Source organism: Pseudophryne corroboree, chromosome 6 (genome assembly GCF_028390025.1).
Source record: "Pseudophryne corroboree isolate aPseCor3 chromosome 6, aPseCor3.hap2, whole genome shotgun sequence".
NCBI lineage: Eukaryota > Metazoa > Chordata > Amphibia > Anura > Myobatrachidae > Pseudophryne > Pseudophryne corroboree.
The window spans coordinates 812373469-812395618 of NC_086449.1; positions in this window are offsets into that span (position 1 = coordinate 812373469).

The window sequence follows — 22150 nt, forward strand, 5'->3', positions numbered from 1 at the left end:
AAATGAATGCAATGTACACTACTTTATTGCTGAGAAGACTATTCTGGTAATAGTGTAATTACCTTGTCCTTTTGAAGACTTTGAAGCTGTGGCTTGTCTACTCCCGCTACCAGATACCTGAACTTGTCTTGGTCGATGAGTTTCACTGGGATCTGTATTAAAGGGAGTTTTATGCATAAATATTAATCTCCTTAATACTAAGGCAACTCTGAAGTAATGATTATTTTTTTTTTACAACTACTTATACAAAAAATGAGCATGGATTAATGACAGATATTCCAATATATACGTTATATCTTGTGTCACATTAGTTATTACTGTTTTATTTGGCATAATTGGTAGTGAATACATGGTACTCTTATTTATTGAAAATGAGGTGAAGTTTACTTTTGGCCGGCTTTTGTATCTTTTTTTTTTCCAATTCAAAATAGTCTGTCATATTTTAATCCATATTAAAAATTATATACAGGAGCAGCACTTTTAAACACAACTTGTAATGTGGTTTGGAATACTTGAGTTTATTATAAATGACTTTTAAAATACCTTCTTCAGTGTGTATACTGCTGACCATTGATGTCATCATGGTTTGTTTAGGGTGATTGGATTTTGCCCTTTTTTCAACTTCTGCAGTGCGTATTTTTTTGCTTGGTCTTCCTTCTTGACAAGTTCTTTCTTTAATTCCACCTTTAGAACATATATACATTAGTAAAAAATAAAAATTTTTACATTAGGATATAATTTTGAAATCACATACTTACTTTGTGACTGACTTGAGACTGAAGGCCGAGAGTGTCTGTGAGCAGTACCACTCGTTGATGGACCTTGATGTCTTTCCATCGATTCTCTTATATCTGTATATTTTTGATAGTAATGACCCCAAAAAATGTTAAATGAAAGACAATAAAAATAGGGATGGGTGGTGGTTTGGTTAGAATGATTACCTGTGCTTATAGCAGGCCTGGAAATGCTGCTATCTATGCTTGCTGGCAAGCCTTGAACCATAGCCGGATTCATTCTCTGCTTGATTTTTTCTTCCCAGGGCAGCCAAGTTATGTCCAATGGCGGTCCTCCACCTGTACCTTTTTTATAATTATGCTCTTTAGCCATTTTTTTCTTGGTGCATCTCCAGCAATCACTGTATCTTTTTTTACAAACATCTACTTCTCTGACTACACCAGAAACTGCTGTAACATTATCTGCAATTTTCCGCCAAATTTTCATCTTTTCACTCGGATGAGTTTTAGCAGAGCGATGACCTAAAAGCTTGTCATAAAATGTGTTCACACCATCGATTAATGCATCATTCTCTGCATTGTTAAATCTGGCAGATCGGATAGCCTTATTTTTTTTAGATTTCGAAGGAGCAGGTACCTCAGCCTCAGAGGTGTCAGTATCCTCATTATTTCCCTGTAAAAAAAAACAACAACAAAAGTTACACCATTATAATAAAAAGAATGGTGGTGGTGGGTGCATGTGTGAGGAGGGATGGTGGGGTGGGTGCATGTGTGTGGAGGGGATGGTGGGGTGGGTGCATGTGTGTGGAGGGGATGGTGGGGTGGGTGCATGTGTGTGGAGGGGATGGTGGGGTGGGTGCATGTGTGTGGAGGGGATGGTGGGGTGGGTGCATGTGTGTGGAGGGGTGGGTGCATGTGTGTGGAGGGGATGGTGGGGTGGGTGCATGTGTGTGGAGGGGATGGTGGGGTGGGTGCATGTGTGTGGAGGGGATGGTGGGGTGGGTGCATGTGTGTGGAGGGGATGGTGGGGTGGGTGCATGTGTGTGGAGGGGTGGGTGCATGTGTGTGGAGGGGATGGTGGGGTGGGTGCATGTGTGTGGAGGGGTGGGTGCATGTGTGTGGAGGGGATGGTGGGGTGGTTGCATGTGTGTGGAGGAAGCATGCGGTGTCAGCCAGTGTTGGGACAGAGCAGGTGTGTGTGTGTGTGTGTGTGTGTGTGTGTGTGTGTGTGTGTGTGTGTGTGTATGTGGGATGGATGAATATGGTGTAGTGGTGGAGGAGTTTGTGAAGCACTGTTTTGTTTAAAAAATTACCTGTGTCTGTTGATGATGCATAGACCCTGAACTCTGTCTTGGCTCAAGCTGCCACTCCTCATCACTACCAGGATTTGAAGATACTGGAGAAGGGATTGGCCTCTGTCTCTTTTCACGTGACATTCTTATAAACGCTGTTTGTAAAAACAGAAGTATACATGCAGCAGTACATTGAACATGATAGAACATGCAGCACTAAGGATGGGCGGGTGGGGGTGGGGGTCGGGGCCCCCGGGGGCCACATGGCACAGGGGGGAATACTGGGGGGCCCATGTGGCCACATGGCAAACTCGGATGGGGGTCGGGGCCCCCAGGGGCCACATGGCACAGGGGGGAATACTGGGGGGCCCATGTGGCCACATGGCAAACTCGGATGGGCGGGTGGGGGTCGGGGCCCCCGGGGGCCACATGGCACAGGGGGGAATACTGGGGGGCCCATGTGGCCACATGGCAAACTCGGATGGGCGGGTGGGGGTCGGGGCCCCCGGGGGCCACATGGCACAGGGGGAAATACTGGGGGGCCCATGTGGCCACATGGCAAACTCGGATGGGGGTCAGGGCCCCCAGGGGCCACATGGCACAGGGGGGAATACTGGGGGGCCCATGTGGCCACATGGCAAACTCGCAAACTCGGATGGGGGTCGGGGCCCCCGGGGGCCACATGGCACAGGGGGGAATACTGGGGTGCCCATGTGGCCACATGGCAAAGTCGGATGGGCGGGTGGACGGACAACACAGATTTATGCACCTTACCAAAACAGGTCCAAACATGCAGGAAAATTATGCTGGCTTCTTGGATGCTGGCTTCTTGGCTGCTGGCTTCTTGGCTGCTGGCTTCTTGGCACTGAACTTGGCACTGCAGTACTTCCACATATAACATACATATATGCTATGCACCGTGGAGGCTGAACTGCGGCGGGAAAACAGTCTTTTATATAGTGATATTTGGAACCACCCCATATACGGCCGATTGGTCAGTTAACGGATGAAGGGGGCGTTAAGTCATTGCTAATTGGATATCTGCGCAAAGACGAAACCGAAAGTAATACTTATCGACCGAATGCACCGAAAACACATTTCACCCGAAAACGTGTGGCGCAGTTCGATAAATTGAATATACCCCTGTCTATCTATCAAACGGATAGGATGTAGTGCACTGATGTGGTGTAACATATAAGGGAATGTAGTGTAGGGATGTAGTGTAGCATATAGGGTATGTAGTGCAGTGGATAGGGGCATTTAGTGTAGTGATGTAGTTCAGGGTGTAGGGGATGTAGTATAGTGATGTAGTGCAGTGTATAGGGGAATGTAGTGCAGTGATGAAGTGTTATGATATAGTGCAATGTATGGGGACACAAAGAGGAGCATGTCCTGTAGTTGAACACGCTGTGATTATTTTAGTATGATAGGGCTTGTTTGTTTTGTGTTTTTTTTTATTATTTTTAATAAGGAAAGACTGAGAGAGACAGCAACACATGATCACACACATACAGGGTCTTATTTGTGCTTCTGTACACTGCCCTATAGCCAGTGCTGTAACTAGACATTTTAGCACTGTGTGCAGGAAACGGCATTGGCGCCCCCCCTTAATGCAAACTGGAGGCAGTGCGCGCCGTAGGCGTGCTCAAAAGTATAGGGGCGTGGCTTCAAGGGGAAGGGGTGTGGCCACAAAATAATACCAATTCATGTAATGGTGCACAGTAGTCTCCATTATTCAAATTACGCCACACAGTATCGTCACTACACCAGGTAGAGCCCCTTTTACATATTACAGTAGACAGCATCCCCTTTTTACACATTACGGCAGACAGCGTCCCCTTTTTACACATTACGTCAGACAGCGTCCTCTTATTACACATTAAGGCAGACAGCGTCCCCTTTTTACACATTACAGCAGAAAGCGTCCCCCTTTTTTACACATTACGGCAGAGTCCCCTTTTTTACACATTAAGGCAGACAGCGTCCCCCTTTTTTGCACATTACGGCAGACAGCGTACCCTTTTTTACACATTACAGCAGACAGCATCCCCTTTTTTACACATTACAGCAGACAGCGTCCCCTTTTTTACACATTACGGCAGACAGCATCCCTTTTCTTACACATTACGGCAGACAGCGTCCCCTTTTTACACATTACGGCAGACAACGTCCCCTTTTTTACACATTACGGCAGACAGCGTCCCCTTTTTTACACATTATGGCAGACAGAGTCCCCTTTTTACACATTACGGCAGACAGCGTTCCCCTTTTACACGTTACGGCAGACAGCGTCCCCTTTTTTACATATTACAGCAGACAGCGTCCACCTTTTACACATTATGGCAGGCAGAGTCCCCCTTTCCCCCTTTAACACAGTACGGCAGCCAGTCCCCCTTAAACCCCCCTCCTACCCATAGGGTGTAGTGTAGTGAAGTGTACTGTGGTGTAGTGTAGTGTACTGTAGTGAAGTGTAGTGTAATATAGTGTAGTATAGTGTAGTGTAGTGTACTGTAGTGAAGTGTTGTGTAATATAGTGTAGTATAGTGTAGTGTAGTCACTTACGTGCTGTTGCGGGCGGCGGCGGCTTCATGGGGACACGGGCGAGCAGGTGGCGGCTTCAGCAGCAGGAGTCTGGTGGGAGGCAGTGGCTTCCTGATTGCAGGGGTGGGGGGCCGGGCTGCCGCTGGGCCATTGTGAAGGCTGCACAGACGCTGCAGCGGCTTGAAAACTTCCTCTGAACTTGAAGCTGCCCGCCCGCCTGTGTCCAGCTGACACGGGCGGGCGGCGGCGGCTTGAAAACTTCCTCTGAACTTGAAGCTGCCCGCCCGCCTGTGTCCAGCTGACACGGGCGGGCGGCGGCGGCTTCAAGTTCAGAGGAAGTTGTGGAACACAGGTGGGCGGGTGGCGGCGGCTTCAGAGGGACATGGGCGTGCGGCTCCGCCGTCACCGGGACACAGGCGGCGCTGCCTTCAGCAGTCTGGGCTCAGAGCTAGCAGGTGTGATGCCCGATGGTGCGCCCTCAGTGCATTTGCGCTGTGGGCAAGGCACCATCGGCACACACCTAGTTACGGCTCTGCCTATAGCGTCTGCTTCTGCTATTAGGGTAAGAATTGTTGTAACCTTTCTGTAGTTAGAGACATTAAAGTACCTGGTATCTGTAATGATTTGCTTAATGCTGTAATGATATGGAAAACAGCACATACAATAAATACAGGTAGTGCCTACAAGATGCAGACAGTGCAATATCCACTATAAAGTAACATCTAATACACCAAAATTATAATTTATTTATATGTTTAGGGATGAGTTTCACACAAGGCATTCCTCCCGACTTCTCACCTGTCTAAAGTGGGACACACGCACGGCGAAGCCGTGCGCACTCCCCTGAGGGGGTGTGGCCTAAGAAAAGGAGGCGTGGCTTCGCAGCAGGACCCGGGATCGCGAGCCACGCCCCGCTCTGTGAGCCGCTGGCATGCCCCCTCTCCCTCTGACTCCGCTGCTAAGCAGGGCAGAGAGAGACAGAGCCTCCCAACTGCCCCCCCCCCCCCACCGCAGGACACTGCGTCCCGCGGGTGGGACAGCGGGACAGTCCCCAAAAAACGGGACTGTCCCGTGAAAATCAGGACAGTTGGGAGGTATGCACAAGGTCAACTTGCATTTGGAATTGATTGCTTTACCATGTATATTTGCTTAGTGAGAAGAAAAGAAATATCAGCAAAATATCCTGGGCTGTGCACAGATTGCACAGAGCGGATATTTGCACCTTGGAGTACACATGCGATCGCACACTTGCACGGGTGAATTTACACTCCCCCTGGGGGCTGCGACTATCTGAACGCAGGACAGCAAAGTTAGCAGCCCAGCGACCAGGTCTGAATTACCCCGTATCAGGATGTGGCCGCAAGAGAATAAATGACCCCAGATTAAACAGAAGGATAATGAGAATTATAGAAAAAGATCCACGGAAAACGTCCACAGAGATACAGCTGTGCTCCAAGGTCAGGGTATGTCAGGGTCTGACCCCACCATCCAGCGCTTTCTGACTGGTCAATACTTTTGATAAAATCACATACAGGCCAGACTGGAATCTGCTATAATGTATATTGTGCAATGCTCCTGGGAGAACGTCCTGTGGACAGATGAGAATTGGATGTATATTGTGCAATGCTCCTGGGAGAACGTCCTGTGGACAGATGAGAATTGGATGTATATTGTGCAATGCTCCTGGGAGAACGTCCTGTGGACAGATGAGAATTGGATGTATATTGTGCAATGCTCCTGGGAGAACGTCCTGTGGACAGATGAGAATTGGATGTATATTGTGCAATGCTCCTGGGAGATCGTCCTGTGGACAGATGAGAATTGGAGCTGTGTGATAAGTCTCCTGAGCTCTGCAGTATGGTCACAGACAGAGACATGAAGCTGTATAAGAAAAGACCCCCGTACCCACAGTGACACATGGTGCTTGGGTATGTGTAGGGGCTGTGTAGCTGCGTCTGGCATGGGGCGACCTGAATCTGTGCAGGACACAATGATATCTCCGGACTATCAGGACATTCTGGAGGAAACATACTGGCCGGTGTCAGAAAGCTCCATCTCAGTCGCAGCAGGTCCTGGGTCCCCCAACAGGATAATGACCCAAAACACACAGCTAGAAAATCACCCATGAATGGATAAGAACATTGGACGGTTCTGAGGTGGCCTCTATGAGCCCTGATCTGACACCTATGGGACATCTATAGAAAGAGCGGAGACATGCAGTCTGGAGAAGGCGCCATCACACCTGAGACCGCTGGGGCAGTTTGCGCAGGAGGAGTGGCCCAAACTACCTGCTGACAGGTGCAGAAGTGTCACTGAGAGCTACAGAAGTCACATGATTGCAGTGATTGCCCCTAACGATCGTGCAACAAAATATTATATTATATTATATTATGGGTCCCATCAGCGTTGTCTCACTGAGAGCTACAGAAGTCTCTATCTATCTATCTATCTATCTATCTATCTATCTATCTATCTATCTATCTATCTATCTATCTATCTATCTATCTATCTATCCATACAGGTGTAGCTGCACTCATCTGATGCGGCTCTATTGCAAACGTGCACTCCCGGTTAGAGATGAGCGCCTGAAATTTTTCGGGTTTTGTGTTTTGGTTTTGGGTTCGGTTCCGCGGCCGTGTTTTGGGTTCGAACGCGTTTTGGCAAAACCTCACCGAATTTTTTTTGTCGGATTCGGGTGTGTTTTGGATTCGGGTGTTTTTTTCAAAAAACACTAAAAAACAGCTTAAATCATAGAATTTGGGGGTCATTTTGATCCCAAAGTATTATTAACCTCAAAAACCATAATTTACACTCATTTTCAGTCTATTCTGAATACCTCACACCTCACAATATTATTTTTAGTCCTAAAATTTGCACCGAGGTCGCTGTGTGAGTAAGATAAGCGACCCTAGTGGCCGACACAAACACCGGGCCCATCTAGGAGTGGCACTGCAGTGTCACGCAGGATGTCCCTTCCAAAAAACCCTCCCCAAACAGCACATGACGCAAAGAAAAAAAGAGGCGCAATGAGGTAGCTGTGTGAGTAAGATTAGCGACCCTAGTGGCCGACACAAACACCGGGCCCATCTAGGAGTGGCACTGCAGTGTCACGCAGGATGGCCCTTCCAAAAAACCCTCCCCAAACAGCACATGACGCAAAGAAAAAAAGAGGCGCAATGAGGTAGCTGTGTGAGTAAGATTAGCGACCCTAGTGGCCGACACAAACACCGGGCCCATCTAGGAGTGGCACTGCAGTGTCACGCAGGATGTCCCTTCCAAAAAACCCTCCCCAAACAGCACATGACGCAAAGAAAAAAAGAGGCGCAATGAGGTAGCTGTGTGAGTAAGATTAGCGACCCTAGTGGCCGACACAAACACCGGGCCCATCTAGGAGTGGCACTGCAGTGTCACGCAGGATGTCCCTTCCAAAAAACCCTCCCCAAACAGCACATGACGCAAAGAAAAAAAGAGGCGCAATGAGGTAGCTGACTGTGTGAGTAAGATTAGCGACCCTAGTGGCCGACACAAACACCGGGCCCATCTAGGAGTGGCACTGCAGTGTCACGCAGGATGTCCCTTCCAAAAAACCCTCCCCAATCAGCACATGATGCAAAGAAAAAGAAAAGAAAAAAGAGGTGCAAGATGGAATTGTCCTTGGGCCCTCCCACCCACCCTTATGTTGTATAAACAAAACAGGACATGCACACTTTAACCAACCCATCATTTCAGTGACAGGGTCTGCCACACGACTGTGACTGATATGACGGGTTGGTTTGGACCCCCCCCAAAAAAGAAGCAATTAATCTCTCCTTGCACAAACTGGCTCTACAGAGGCAAGATGTCCACCTCATCTTCACCCTCCGATATATCACCGTGTACATCCCCCTCCTCACAGATTATCAATTCGTCCCCACTGGAATCCACCATCTCAGCTCCCTGTGTACTTTGTGGAGGCAATTGCTGCTGGTCAATGTCTCCGCGGAGGAATTGATTATAATTCATTTTAATGAACATCATCTTCTCCACATTTTCTGGATGTAACCTCGTACGCCGATTGCTGACAAGGTGAGCGGCGGCACTAAACACTCTGTCTGCTGCTAATATATAGACTGGTTGATAAAGAGATAGTATACTCGTAACTAGTATGTATGTATAAAGAAAGAAAAAAAAACCACGGTTAGGTGGTATATACAATTATGGACGGGCTGCCGAGTGCCGACACAGAGGTAGCCACAGCCGTGAACTACCGCACTGTACTGTGTCTGCTGCTAATATATAGACTGGTTGATAAAGAGATAGTATACTCGTAACTAGTATGTATGTATAAAGAAAGAAAAAAAAAACCACGGTTAGGTGGTATATACAATTATGGACGGGCTGCCGAGTGCCGACACAGAGGTAGCCACAGCCGTGAACTACCGCACTGTACTGTGTCTGCTGCTAATATATAGACTGGTTGATAAAGAGATAGTATACTCGTAACTAGTATGTATGTATAAAGAAAGAAAAAAAAACCACGGTTAGGTGGTATATACAATTATGGACGGGCTGCCGAGTGCCGACACAGAGGTAGCCACAGCCGTGAACTACCGCACTGTACTGTGTCTGCTGCTAATATAGACTGGTTGATAAAGAGATAGTATACTCGTAACTCGTATGTATGTATAAAGAAAGAAAAAAAAACCACGGTTAGGTGGTATATACAATTATGGACGGGCTGCCGAGTGCCGACACAGAGGTAGCCACAGCCGTGAACTACCGCACTGTACTGTGTCTGCTGCTAATATATAGACTGGTTGATAAAGAGATAGTATACTCGTAACTAGTATGTATGTATAAAGAAAGAAAAAAAAACCACGGTTAGGTGGTATATACAATTATGGACGGGCTGCCGAGTGCCGACACAGAGGTAGCCACAGCCGTGAACTACCGCACTGTACTGTGTCTGCTGCTAATATAGACTGGTTGATAAAGAGATAGTATACTCGTAACTAGTATGTATGTATAAAGAAAGAAAAAAAAACCACGGTTAGGTGGTATATACAATTATGGACGGGCTGCCGAGTGCCGACACAGAGGTAGCCACAGCCGTGAACTACCGCACTGTACTGTGTCTGCTGCTAATATATAGACTGGTTGATAAAGAGATAGTATACTCGTAACTAGTATGTATGTATAAAGAAAGAAAAAAAAACCACGGTTAGGTGGTATATACAATTATGGACGGGCTGCCGAGTGCCGACACAGAGGTAGCCACAGCCGTGAACTACCGCACTGTACTGTGTCTGCTGCTAATATAGACTGGTTGATAAAGAGATAGTATACTACTAATATTATATATACTGGTGGTCAGGTCACTGGTCACTAGTCACACTGGCAGTGGCACTCCTGCAGCAAAAGTGTGCACTGTTTAATTTTAATATAATATTATGTACTCCTGGCTCCTGCTATAACCTATAACTGGCACTGCAGTAGTGCTCCCCAGTCTCCCCCACAATTATAAGCTGTGTGAGCTGAGCAGTCAGACAGATATATAATATATATAGATGATGCAGCACACTGGCCTGAGCCTGAGCAGTGCACACAGATATGGTATGTGACTGACTGAGTCACTGTGTGTATCGCTTTTTTCAGGCAGAGAACGGATATATTAAATAAACTGCACTGTGTGTCTGGTGGTCACTCACTATATAATATATTATGTACTCCTGGCTCCTGCTATAACCTATAACTGGCACTGCAGTAGTGCTCCCCAGTCTCCCCCACAATTATAAGCTGTGTGAGCTGAGCAGTCAGACAGATATATATAATATTATATATAGATAATAGATGATGCAGCACACTGGCCTGAGCCTGAGCAGTGCACACAGATATGGTATGTGACTGACTGAGTCACTGTGTGTATCGCTTTTTTCAGGCAGAGAACGGATATATTAAATAAACTGCACTGTGTGTCTGGTGGTCACTCACTATATAATATATTATGTACTCCTGGCTCCTGCTATAACCTATAACTGGCACTGCAGTAGTGCTCCCCAGTCTCCCCCACAATTATAAGCTGTGTGAGCTGAGCAGTCAGACAGATATATATAATATTATATATAGATAATAGATGATGCAGCACACTGGCCTGAGCCTGAGCAGTGCACACAGATATGGTATGTGACTGAGTCACTGTGTGCTGTGTATCGCTTTTTTCAGGCAGAGAACGGATTATAAAGTAAACTGCACTGTCCTCACTAGTAAACTCTCTCCACTCAGTCTCTACACTTCTACAGTAACAGTACTCCTCCTAGTCAGCTCCAGTAAATCTCTCTCAGTCTCTTATAATCTAAATGGAGAGGACGCCAGCCACGTCCTCTCCCTATCAATCTCAATGCACGTGTGAAAATGGCGGCGACGCGCGGCTCCTTATATAGAATCCGAGTCTCGCGATAGAATCCGAGCCTCGCGAGAATCCGACAGCGTCATGATGACGTTCGGGCGCGCTCGGGTTAACCGAGCAAGGCGGGAAGATCCGAGTCGCTCGGACCCGTGAAAAAAAACATGAAGTTCTGGCGGGTTCGGATTCAGAGAAACCGAACCCGCTCATCTCTACTCCCGGTGTGACTAGGCGATCCGGCACCTAGCCACACTACAGGAGTGCACAGAGACTCTGCCATTGCAGTGAGTGGGGCGCCACAGATGCTGCAATAGGCGCACCTCGGCGGGCGCACAGCGACACAGACGGAGACACGATTAGTGTGGCTCCATCTGTTGATACAGTACTGTACAAATCATACTTACCGACATCTGAAGTCTCCTCTCCGGGAGATGCCCGGAGAGGAGAAGCAGGTGGGCGGCGACGAGGGCGGGGCTGAGATAATTACATCATTAAGCCCCACCTACTCACCAGGAAAAGCCCACAGTAGGTTAATATTTGCATAGGGGGTGGAGCTAAATGACACGATTAGCATATAATCGCGTCATTAGGCTCCGCACCCTCCACCAGTCCGCGATTTTGCTCCGTCTTTCTCCACATTCTGCCCACTTCACTAGGAAGTGGGCAGAATGCGGGAGGTGTGCCCACTCTTCCGGGGCTGCGGGGGACTACTCGAAAAACCGGGTGTCTCCCGCAGAATCCGGGAGAGTAGGTAAGTATGGTACAAATGTTTTAGGCAGGTGTAGAAAAAATAAGTGAGTGGTATATATATATATATATATATATATATATACACACACACACACACACACACACACACACACAAACAATACTGTGCAAAAGTTTTAGGCAGGTGTGGAAAAAAATAGGGAAAGTAAGAATGCTTTCAAAAATAGAAGTGATAATAGTTTATTTTTATCACTTAACAAAATGCAAAGTGAATGAACAGAAGAGAAATCTAAATCACATCAATATTTGGTGTGACCGGCCTTTCCTTCAAAACATCATCAATTCTTGTAGGTACACTTGCACCCAGTTTTTGGAGGCACTCGGCAGGGAGGTTGTTCCAAACGGATTATATACTGTATGTAATCCGGTCGGGTGGGATGCTAGCTGTCAGTATCCCGACAGTGGCATCCCGCACGGCAGAATGCCGGCAGTGGGGAGAGCGGCATGAGTCCCCTTGCGGGCTCACTGCATTCACCACGCTGAACTCGCCATGCTGCGCTCGCCATAGGTTCCATTCCAAGTATGGGTGTCGTGGATACGAGTGGGAATAGACCTGATGTGCCAGTATCCTGGCTGTCGGGATTCTGGTGTCGGTATCCTGATCGCCAGGATCTCCACAGCCGGCAAATCGAACAGATCCCATTCCAACCATCTTGGAGAACTAAGCACAGATCTTCTGTGGATGTAGGCGCTTGCTCACATCGTCCTGTCTCTTCACGTAATCCCAGACAGGCTCCAGATCAGGGCTGTGTGGAGGCTATATTATCATTTCCAGGACTCCTTATTCTACTGCAGAATAAATGTAGAGCCAATCAGACACCTCCCTGATGGTATTGCATGATGGATAAGTACCTGTCTGTATTTCTCAGCATTGAGGACACCATTATTCCTGACTAAATCCCAACTCCATTTGCTGAAATACAGCCCCAAACTTGCAAGGAACCTGCACCCTGCTTCACTATTGCCTGCAGACACTCATTATGGTACCGCTCTCCAGCCCTTCTGTACCGTTCTCCAGCCCTTCTGCACCGCTCTCCAGCCCTTCTGTACCGTTCTCCAGCCCTTCTGTACCACTCTCCAGCCCTTCTGTACCACTCTCCAGCCCTTCTGTACCACTCTCCAGCCCTTCTGCGCCACTCTCCAGTCCTTCTGCGCCACTCTCCAGCCCTTCTGCGCCACTCTCCAGCCCTTCTGTGCCACTCTCCAGCCCTTCTGTGCCACTCTCCAGCCCTTCTGTTCTGCTGTCCAGCCCTTCTGTACCATTCTCCAGTCCTTCTGTATCACTCTCCAGCCCTTCTGTGCCACTCTCCAGCCCTTCTGTGCCACTCTTCAGCCCTTTTGCACCGCTCTCCAGCCCTTCTGTACCGCTCTCCTGCCCTTCTGCACCACTCTCCAGCACCACTCTCCAGCCCTTCTGTACCGCTCTTCAGCCCTTCTGTACCGCTCTCCTGCCCTTCTGTACCACTCTCCAGCCCTTCTGTACCGCTGTCCAGCCCTTCTGTACCGCTCTCCAGCCCTTCTGTACCGCTCTTCAGCCCTTCTGTACCGCTCTCCTGCCCTTCTGTACCGCTCTCCTGCCCTTCTGTACCGCTCTCCAGCCTTTCTGTACCGCTCTTCAGCCCTTCTGTACCACTCTCCAGCCCTTCTGTACCGCTCTTCAGCCCTTCTGTACCGCTCTTCAGCCCTTCTGTACCGCTCTCCTGCCCTTCTGTACCGCTCTCCTGCCCTTCTGTACCGCTCTCCAGCCTTTCTGTGCCACTCTCCAGCCCTTCTGCACTGCTCTCCAGCCCTTCTGCACTGTGCCACAGTGTTTTGCAGCGCCGTACGCAGGGCATACAATAGAACAATACAGGGACACAGAACTTAACATTACAGAAAAAAAACAAAAATAGAGAATAAACAAAAATAGGTGTGCTGTCCACCTATGAAGACTCAGGAGACCTGCTCTTTCCACAAAACAATTTATTAAGACAATATTTATTTATTTTTTAAATTCAACAATTTTTATTGAAATTTTTTTCCTTTTTTTGTACAAATTACAAACCAAAAATACAACTTAAACCTAAAGCATTGCTGTCAACAGTAGTATCACGCAACATATAGGGTATCATACACAACATATAGTTATAATCATAATCAGTTGGCATTTGATATTAAACCCGGCAGGCACACCACTTTACCCATATATATATCTATACGCATACACACACCCACATACATATATATATACATATACATATACATACACATATACATACACAAAAAATATAAAAAAGTATAGAAGTATAACTCTCCAGAGCCACTGAATACAACCATATAAAAATAGAGGAAGCGGTGTCTCGGGTGAGCCTCATAGTAAATACCAATATTGTGCAAGCAGTACAATTTCCTAGCCTCATCAGGTAGCTTCGGGGTGATTATGTTGAGGCTAAACTCGCATCCGCAGGTATTGTAATGCAGGCACCCCCAGCATACGGTGATGACAACCATCTATCCCATATCGCATAATATTTAGTAATGGCTTTCCTGGACACATAGACAAATCTTTCATGAGCCACTGTAGTATTCACTAAAGCAATCCATGAGTCAATATCTGGGCCATCAGGTGCCATCCACGATCGGGCTATAGAAACCTGTGCAAGAGCACACAAGTTGATAACGTAACGCCAGGAGGGGGCATCCAGCAACTCCTCATCCACCACCGCCAGCACACATACAGGGGGGGTCAGCACATCCGCAGGTATACCAGTGGAAACCATAATCCTGAGTACATCCTGCCAGAAGGTATTAACTATCCTACAGGACCAAATCATGTGCCAAAAGGTGCCTCCATCTAGAGTACACTTGGGGCATTTAGAATCCATTCTTCCTCCGAATCTCATTAACCTCTCAGGAGTAATATAGACTCTATGTAAAACAAACAGATGCACCTGTTGGTAACGGACCGCTGTGGTCGCCAGTCTAGAGGCACCCAGTGCATCCTCCCAGGTATCATTAGATATGGGCCCCAAATCCCTTTCCCATTTAGATTTAAGAGAAAGAAGAGTCTCACAATGATAGGCACGTAGTAGAGCCGAATAAAATATGGAAATAGTGCAGTTTTGAAGCTTAACAAATAGTTCCCTTACTGGTGTGTCCCGGAGCATCAGGGGAGCGTTTGCAAATTGAGTTTGACAAGCATGACGGAGTTGTAGATATCGATAAAAATAGAAGGTAGGAATATTATAATCCTCCTGCAATTGTTGGAAAGACTTAAATACACCCATATGATACAATTGCCCAAGAGACTGCACTCCCCGGCTGCTCCAGACCTCCCTCATCTGCAATGATGCAAGCTCGCCCAAAGAATGTGTATAGGCTAGAGGCGTTTCCGGATCCCAACCCTCTCCATGGAGCAATCTATGCGTCTGTCTCCATACCATAATTGCTTGCTTGACAACTGGAAGGTTAAGTAGCGATACATTGTCACTCAACAGTAGTTGTAATGGGGTGCAGTTCCTATCGGTTATATAGAGAATTCGGGAGATCAATTCATCTCTACCAGGATCATGTAACCACTTACTAATATGTACCATTTGTGCCGCTAGGTAATATAATCTGAATTTAGGGAGGCTCAGGCCCCCAGAGTCACGTGGGCGCGTGAGGGTATCTAATTTTATTCTGACCCGGCGTTTAGACCATACGATAGAGGATAGAAGACTATCTATTCTCCTAAAGGTTTTTAATGGGAGATATACAGGGGAGTGCTGTAGCGCATATAGCAACTTAGGCAGGGCCACCATTTTCACTAAATTAATTCTACCCGTTATAGTTAGAGGTAGAGTCCCCCATACCGCAATACGGGAGTGCAAATAATCCATGTGAGGTTTTATGTTTAGGGAAAAGTATTGAGAAGGATTATTTGTGACCCAGATTCCTAAGTACTTGAATGAGTCCACCCAGCGAAGAGGTAGGGCCACGAGCGGAGCCCCAGGACAAGTACCCCGAAAGGGCAATATGCAGGACTTATCCCAATTTATGGACAAGCCAGAATACCCGCCATAGGTGTCTATAATACGCAACACGTGCGGCATGGTATTGCAGTAGTCTGATACAAACAGCAGAATATCATCCGCGTATAGAGCAATCTTGTCCGTGGTGGGGCCCACCCGGAACCCCCCCACCCGCAAGTCAGAACGCAGCAAGCACGCCAAGGGCTCCACTGCTAGAGCAAAAAGGATAGGGGATAGCGGGCAGCCCTGTCTTGTACCCCTAGCCAGAGGGAATGCAGAGGAAATGAATCCATTTATCGAGACTCTGGCTGATGGTGCGGAGTAAAGTAACTTGACCCACCGTATAAAGCGTGGTCCTATACCGAAGCGGGCCATAGATCCCCACAAGAACGCCCACTCCACTGAATCAAAAGCTTTAGCAGCGTCGAGAGACACTACCACAGAAGTGTCGGCGTCCCCGCGAGGGCCCTGTAAGTGCGTGAACAAGCGCCTAAGGTTAGTTAGAGTGGACCGCCCCGGCACGAAACCAGTCTGATCTGTGTGTATAATTTGGGTAATAACGGAGTTGAGTCTAAGTGCCAGGATCTTTGCTAACACCTTGATATCAGTTGTAAGTAGCGAGATAGGTCTATATGAATCTACCCGCTCTGGGTTCTTATCCGGTTTCAATAGCACTATTATCAAAGCCTCAGTCATGGAATCCGGCAGCGACCCCAACTCCAACAAGTCATTGAACAGAGCAAGTAATCTAGGGCCATAAAAGTCAATATGTTTCTTATATAGCTCGATAGGAATTCCATCTAGCCCTGGTGCCTTGCCTCCAGGAAATGATTTGATGGCTGTTTCAATCTCCGTTAATGACAAAGGGGAGTCCAGGAATTCAACCGCCACATTAGAGAGCGAGGGCAATGGTAAACCAACAAGATAATCATTTATTTCCGTTGAATCAGCCGATAGTCTCGTACTATACAGATTTTTATAATAAGCAACAAATTGGTCTGCTATTTCCGGGGTTTTTACATAAGTTACACCATCATCCCCGCCTATCGCAAGGACAGTATTAGAGAATTTATCTGCCGCCGCTAAATGTGCTAGATAAGTACCGGGTCTGTCGCCTGTAGCATAATATGAGTGTTGGGCATACAGCAAACGGTATTTGGCTTTATCAGATAGACAGCTCCTCCATTTGGACTGCGCAAGCAGCCATGCGTCCTTGGAGGCAGCCAATCCATCTTGCAAATATTGGATTTCTAGGGACCTACAGGAAGCCTCAAGCTCCACCTCCTGGCGTTTGTAGCCATTTTTTAAGGTAGCAACCCGTCTGATTAGGGAACCACGTATAAATGCTTTAAATGCGTCCCAGAGGATTGCTGGTCCAGTAGTACCCCCATTCAGCTCCAAGAACTCCCGCCAAGCAAGCTCAAGCTCCGTTCCAGTGCCCATCTGTGAAAGCCAGAATGAGTTAAATTTCCAAAACAACTGTCCCCGGGTCCCCCCAGTATCCAGATTCAACAGTACTGGTGAGTGGTCAGAGATACCTCTAGTTGCGTACTGGATATCAACAATCTTGGGAACTAAACAGGGGGAGACCAGGGCCATGTCGATCCTAGAAAAGGAGGAGTAAGTAGGGGAGAAGCAGGAGAACTGTTGAGCAGCTGGATGCCGCGCCCTCCAGACGTCCACCAAACCCATACCCTCCACTAACATAGCAAAGTTACCCGGACGTGGGCGAGGCACAGTAGTATTGGTGCTGAATCTATCCACTCTAAGATCCATAACATTATTAAAGTCCCCAGTGCAGACAGTGGGAATATTGGGGTAAAGGGACATAAAATCAGCAGCCTTGCGTAAAACCTCCGGGGAGTACGGTGGGGGTATGTAAATAGCTAATAATAATAAAGACATGGAGTTTATTTGACATTTAAGAAAAATATACCGTCCCCACTGATCCACCTGGGCCTGGTCCAAAACAAACGGGACAGATTTACGGATCAGAATGGAGACGCCCCTGGAATGGGAGGTATGAGTGGAATGATATAGCCACCCAATCCATGGCTTTTTGAGAGATAGAACTTTGGCTCCCTCCAGGTGCGTCTCCATAAGGCAAACAACATCTGCGGAGTACTGCCTAATCTGCCGAAGCACCAGGGCCCTTTTAATTTTGTCATTAAGGCCCCGCACATTCCAGGATAAAATTTTTAGACTAAGTGATGCCATAATACATAACAGCGCCAAGTGCTAGATGTGCCCACAACATTGAAGGTATCCGAGAGAAACAGAAAAGTAACCGCCTGCGAAAAATTTCTCTAAACATGTCGCCACAGCAATGCTTATAAAACAACCACCCATTAAATCCTCCCTTCCCCCCCATACAACCCCCCACCCTGTATACCGGCCCGAACTGTGGCATACCTAATCCCAAAAAACCCCCTCCCAACAACTAAACGACTAGTATAGAGGACAAAAAATACAGCGGTCGCAAGCAGGCATTGCTCCCCCGCCATAACCTAACCCCCCCCAGGGCCAATTAAGCACCCGACCCCCGAATATGCAAGGACCCGATATCAAGTGCAGCATTTAGTATATTACCAATAAAGGCTGTATCGATGACCTAGTAGGAAAAAGTCAACAAACATTAATACAATAGCTGTGTACACAAATACTTAATGACATAAATCGCAGCCCAGCCAACGGGCAGTTGCAACATTCAGTCATTTGCCAGAGGGCGCCCTGCCGGGAACTGCCGGTCAAGCCACGTCGCCGCCTCCCGCGGGGTCGAGAAAAATTTAGTCTCTCCTCCTGCGACCACCCGCAACTTCGAAGGAAAAAGCATAGCATAGGGGAGATTGAGCTCCCGGAGACGTCTCTTAATTGGAAGGAACTGGGCTCTCTCCTTCTGGACGTCAACCGCAAAATCAGGAAATACAGAGATCCGGGTACCATTCCACTTAAGTGGGCCTTTGGTGCGTGCCAGGGTGAGCACCTTGTCCCGATCCTTGAAGTGGAGGAATTTAGCTTTAAATGTACGGGGAGGAGCCCCCGGCGGCAATGGTCGCATAGGGATTCTATGTGCTCGTTCCACCGCGTAGTGTGATGTAAAGGCATCCGTCCCAAAGAAATCTGTAAGCCACTTCTCCAAAAACTGCTCAGGTGCATCACCCTCCTCCTTTTCCGGCAAGCCTACAAACCGAATGTTATTCCGTCTCAGACGCCCCTCCATATCGGTCAATTTTTTCTGCACCTCCGACATCTGGGATTCAAGGGCAGTGGTGCGTCGGCCGAGCGGAGCCACAGTGTCCTCGACAGTAGAAATGCGGGTTTCCGCCTCCCCCACTCTCTCTCTAACTCGCTGCAGATCCTGATGAATTAAGGAGAGATCTGATTGCACCTGAGTGATCTTTTCGGCCAGCCTGCCTTCGCTGGCATTAACTGCGTCCAGTACCCTTTGGATAGCATCCTCTGAGGTCTCTGGAGGGCCGGAGCCCGCACTTGTAGCCGGGGAGGGGGGAGAGGACCCATCCCGCGACCCCCCCGTTCTCTTATCTTGCGCGGGAGGATTTCTAGCGTATTTTTCAAGCTTGGCCGCAGCCTGAGAAGTCTTCCCCATAGTATTCGTTATAGTCACCCCTACAGGGAGTTGCAGCACTATATGAGAGAGTTATGGTAAATCAAGCAGATAAGCCTCCAGTCAGTGCTACATCAGCAAATCAGGAATCACACAGTGGTCGACCAGCAGCCTCCAGCTGGATATATATAACAAAAAGAGAAACAAGGGAGGGTATAAATATATATAGTTAAGCAGCAGGATCAGAGCCTCCTGGTATAATGCAGTGTGACCGCCTGAAGGAGCAGGGAGTTAAGCAGTGTCCCCCCCAATCAGAGCTGTGCAGTAAAGATAAACAGCCCCTACTGTTGACCTCCAGGCAGGGTGAGATCCGGAACGTTCAGCCAGGGATGTGCAACAGGAGGATAGGGGGGAAGGGTACAGTCCATCAGCCAACTCAGGCAGGCCCCCACAGATTTAACAGTCTGCCCCGTATCAGCAAGTACCTTTTTCCCATTCAGGATGGGTGGAGACAGCAACAAATGACCAGATCAGTGGCCGCGGCAGCCGGGTATGATGAGAGCGGTCTTCCAGGCTCCCCAGAGTGTTCCATATGATATTTCACCCCAGCCCCGCTCAAAGGTCCCGGACGGCTGCAGCGGGCGGAGAGAGATCACGGGAGCCGCACTTCCGGTCCCCCGGGTCCGCGGCGGTGTAGGATGGTGCAGGCAGCCTCAGGGGTGTTCTGGGTCCCCGCAACAGGCACACAAGGCGGCAGCCAAGCTCCCCTCGCTCCCCTCCTCAAAGACGCGGGCAGCGGTGGAGAGCCGGAGCCGAACTTCCGGTCCTCAGGGCGGCACAATTACGTGGCAGTGTAAGGCGCGTAGTGCTCCAGGCGCCAAAGACTCGTCTCGGGTCCCCCAGCAGGCACTCTAGGACGGCAGACGAGCGCTCCCCCTCCCCTCCACGAAGGCGCGGGTCTCGGCGGTGTACGGGAGCCGAACTTCCGGTCTGCGGTGAGCGCGCGGCGGCGGCTCCAGCGCCGAGCAGGGCCCGCCGGGTGAACAGGGCTGCAGGAGTCAGAGGGACTACGGGATCCGGTCCAAATTCACTCCAGGGGGGCAGGAGGGATTCATGCAACGTTTAGCACAATATCAGACCCCGGGGGGGAATACAGGATGATGCTTCAGGATATATCGGCAGGAGAGCTGCACTGTTCAGGTGCTACTCCATGCTCGTCCAGGCCACGCCCCAAGACAATATTTATTTATTAGCAGTTACTTATATAGTGCAGCATATTCCGTTACGCTTTACCATTAGAACAACAGTAACAAAACAAAACTGGGTAAAAACAGATAGATATAGAGGTAGGAAGGCCCTGCTCGCAAGCTTACAATCTATAGGGAAATAGGCATAGATACACAAGGATAGATGCTACCTATTGCAGAATGGTCCACCAGATTGCTAGGTTCTTAATGGTTTATATGATATGATCACCCAGCAATGTTGGAAGACAAAATGTGAGGTTATGTGGACTGTACAGAGGGGATGTGATTAGATAGGGAAGCACTGAAGGTTATGTGGGTGGGTCTGGAATGTGATAGGCTTGTCTGAAGAGATGAGTTTTCAGGGAACGTTTAAGGTTTGGAGACTAGAGGTGAGTCTTATTGTGCGTGGGAGGGCATTCCACAGAGTGGGTCAATCCCGGATAAAGGGGGTCATTCTGACCTGATCACTCGCAGCGCAGCGATCAGGTCAGAACTGCGCATGCACCGGCAACTCAATGCACCAGCGCATGGCTGACAGCCGATGGCTGTTGTTTCCTAGAGATCGCCTCTGCCTGATTGACAGGCAGAGGCAGTCGCTGGGCGGGAGGGGGCGGCACAGCGGCATTTGGCCTCCATTTTGTGGGCAGAGTCCGGCTAACGCAGGTGTGGCCGGACCGTGTGGGTAACATGCAGCAACGGCTGCGTGACGTCACACATGCAGCCGCTGCGACCCGGGCAGGGACGAGTAGCTCCTGGCCAGCATGCTAAAGCTGTGCTGGCCGGGAGCTACTCATGAAGTGCAAAAGCATTGCCACTGTGCGATGCTTTTGCACTTCAGTGACGGGGAAGGTACCGACATGCGGGGCGGGCTAGCCCTTGTCACAACTGAGGGCCTGAGCTGACGGGAGGCAGCCTCAGTTGTAGGGGCTGAGGTGTAGTGGAACCTGGGAGGTTGTATCAGACCCCTAGACATGTAAGTTACATGTAGAAGAATTGCCCGAAGGCGTGACCACGACAACCAGGATAAAAGTCAATGATGTTTATTTTGACAAACTCCATACATCACAGCAGCATTAAAAGAGAAACATAAAATCAGCAGAGAAATAATACAGTTCCTGGGTACTACAGGGTGGCAAGGGCCACAGGGCTCTGGTAGTATGAGACAGTTCTTATTATCTTCTAGTTGGAAAGTCCTTACCAGGCCCGACTGTAGCAATGGGAATAGCCCAGGATCGTACCAGCTGGTGTTCCAGGAAAAGCTGGGCTGCTGTGGATAAAATGGCTGCTGTGGGTACTGGCTGGAACCAGACTGATGTAAGCACGGAGTGGATTACTGGATGGAACCAGCCAAATAATAAATGAAGCTTGAGAGCGATGAAATATGACTGATATATGGAGCTTGACAGCGGTGAAATAATAGTACCGGTGGTGAGTGGTAATCTGCAGAAATGATACCGGCACTTTAAGAAAAGCTGAACTCTGCTGGAAGCTAGGCTGGAAGCAGGTAATTCTGTAACTGGAAACAGATGAGTCCCAGAGGACTGGAGAGTCAGGCTGCACCGCAGATGATGAACTGAAGCGGGTCTCTTTAGTGGAGGTTTGGAGATGGTAACTGGAACCTGGAAAACA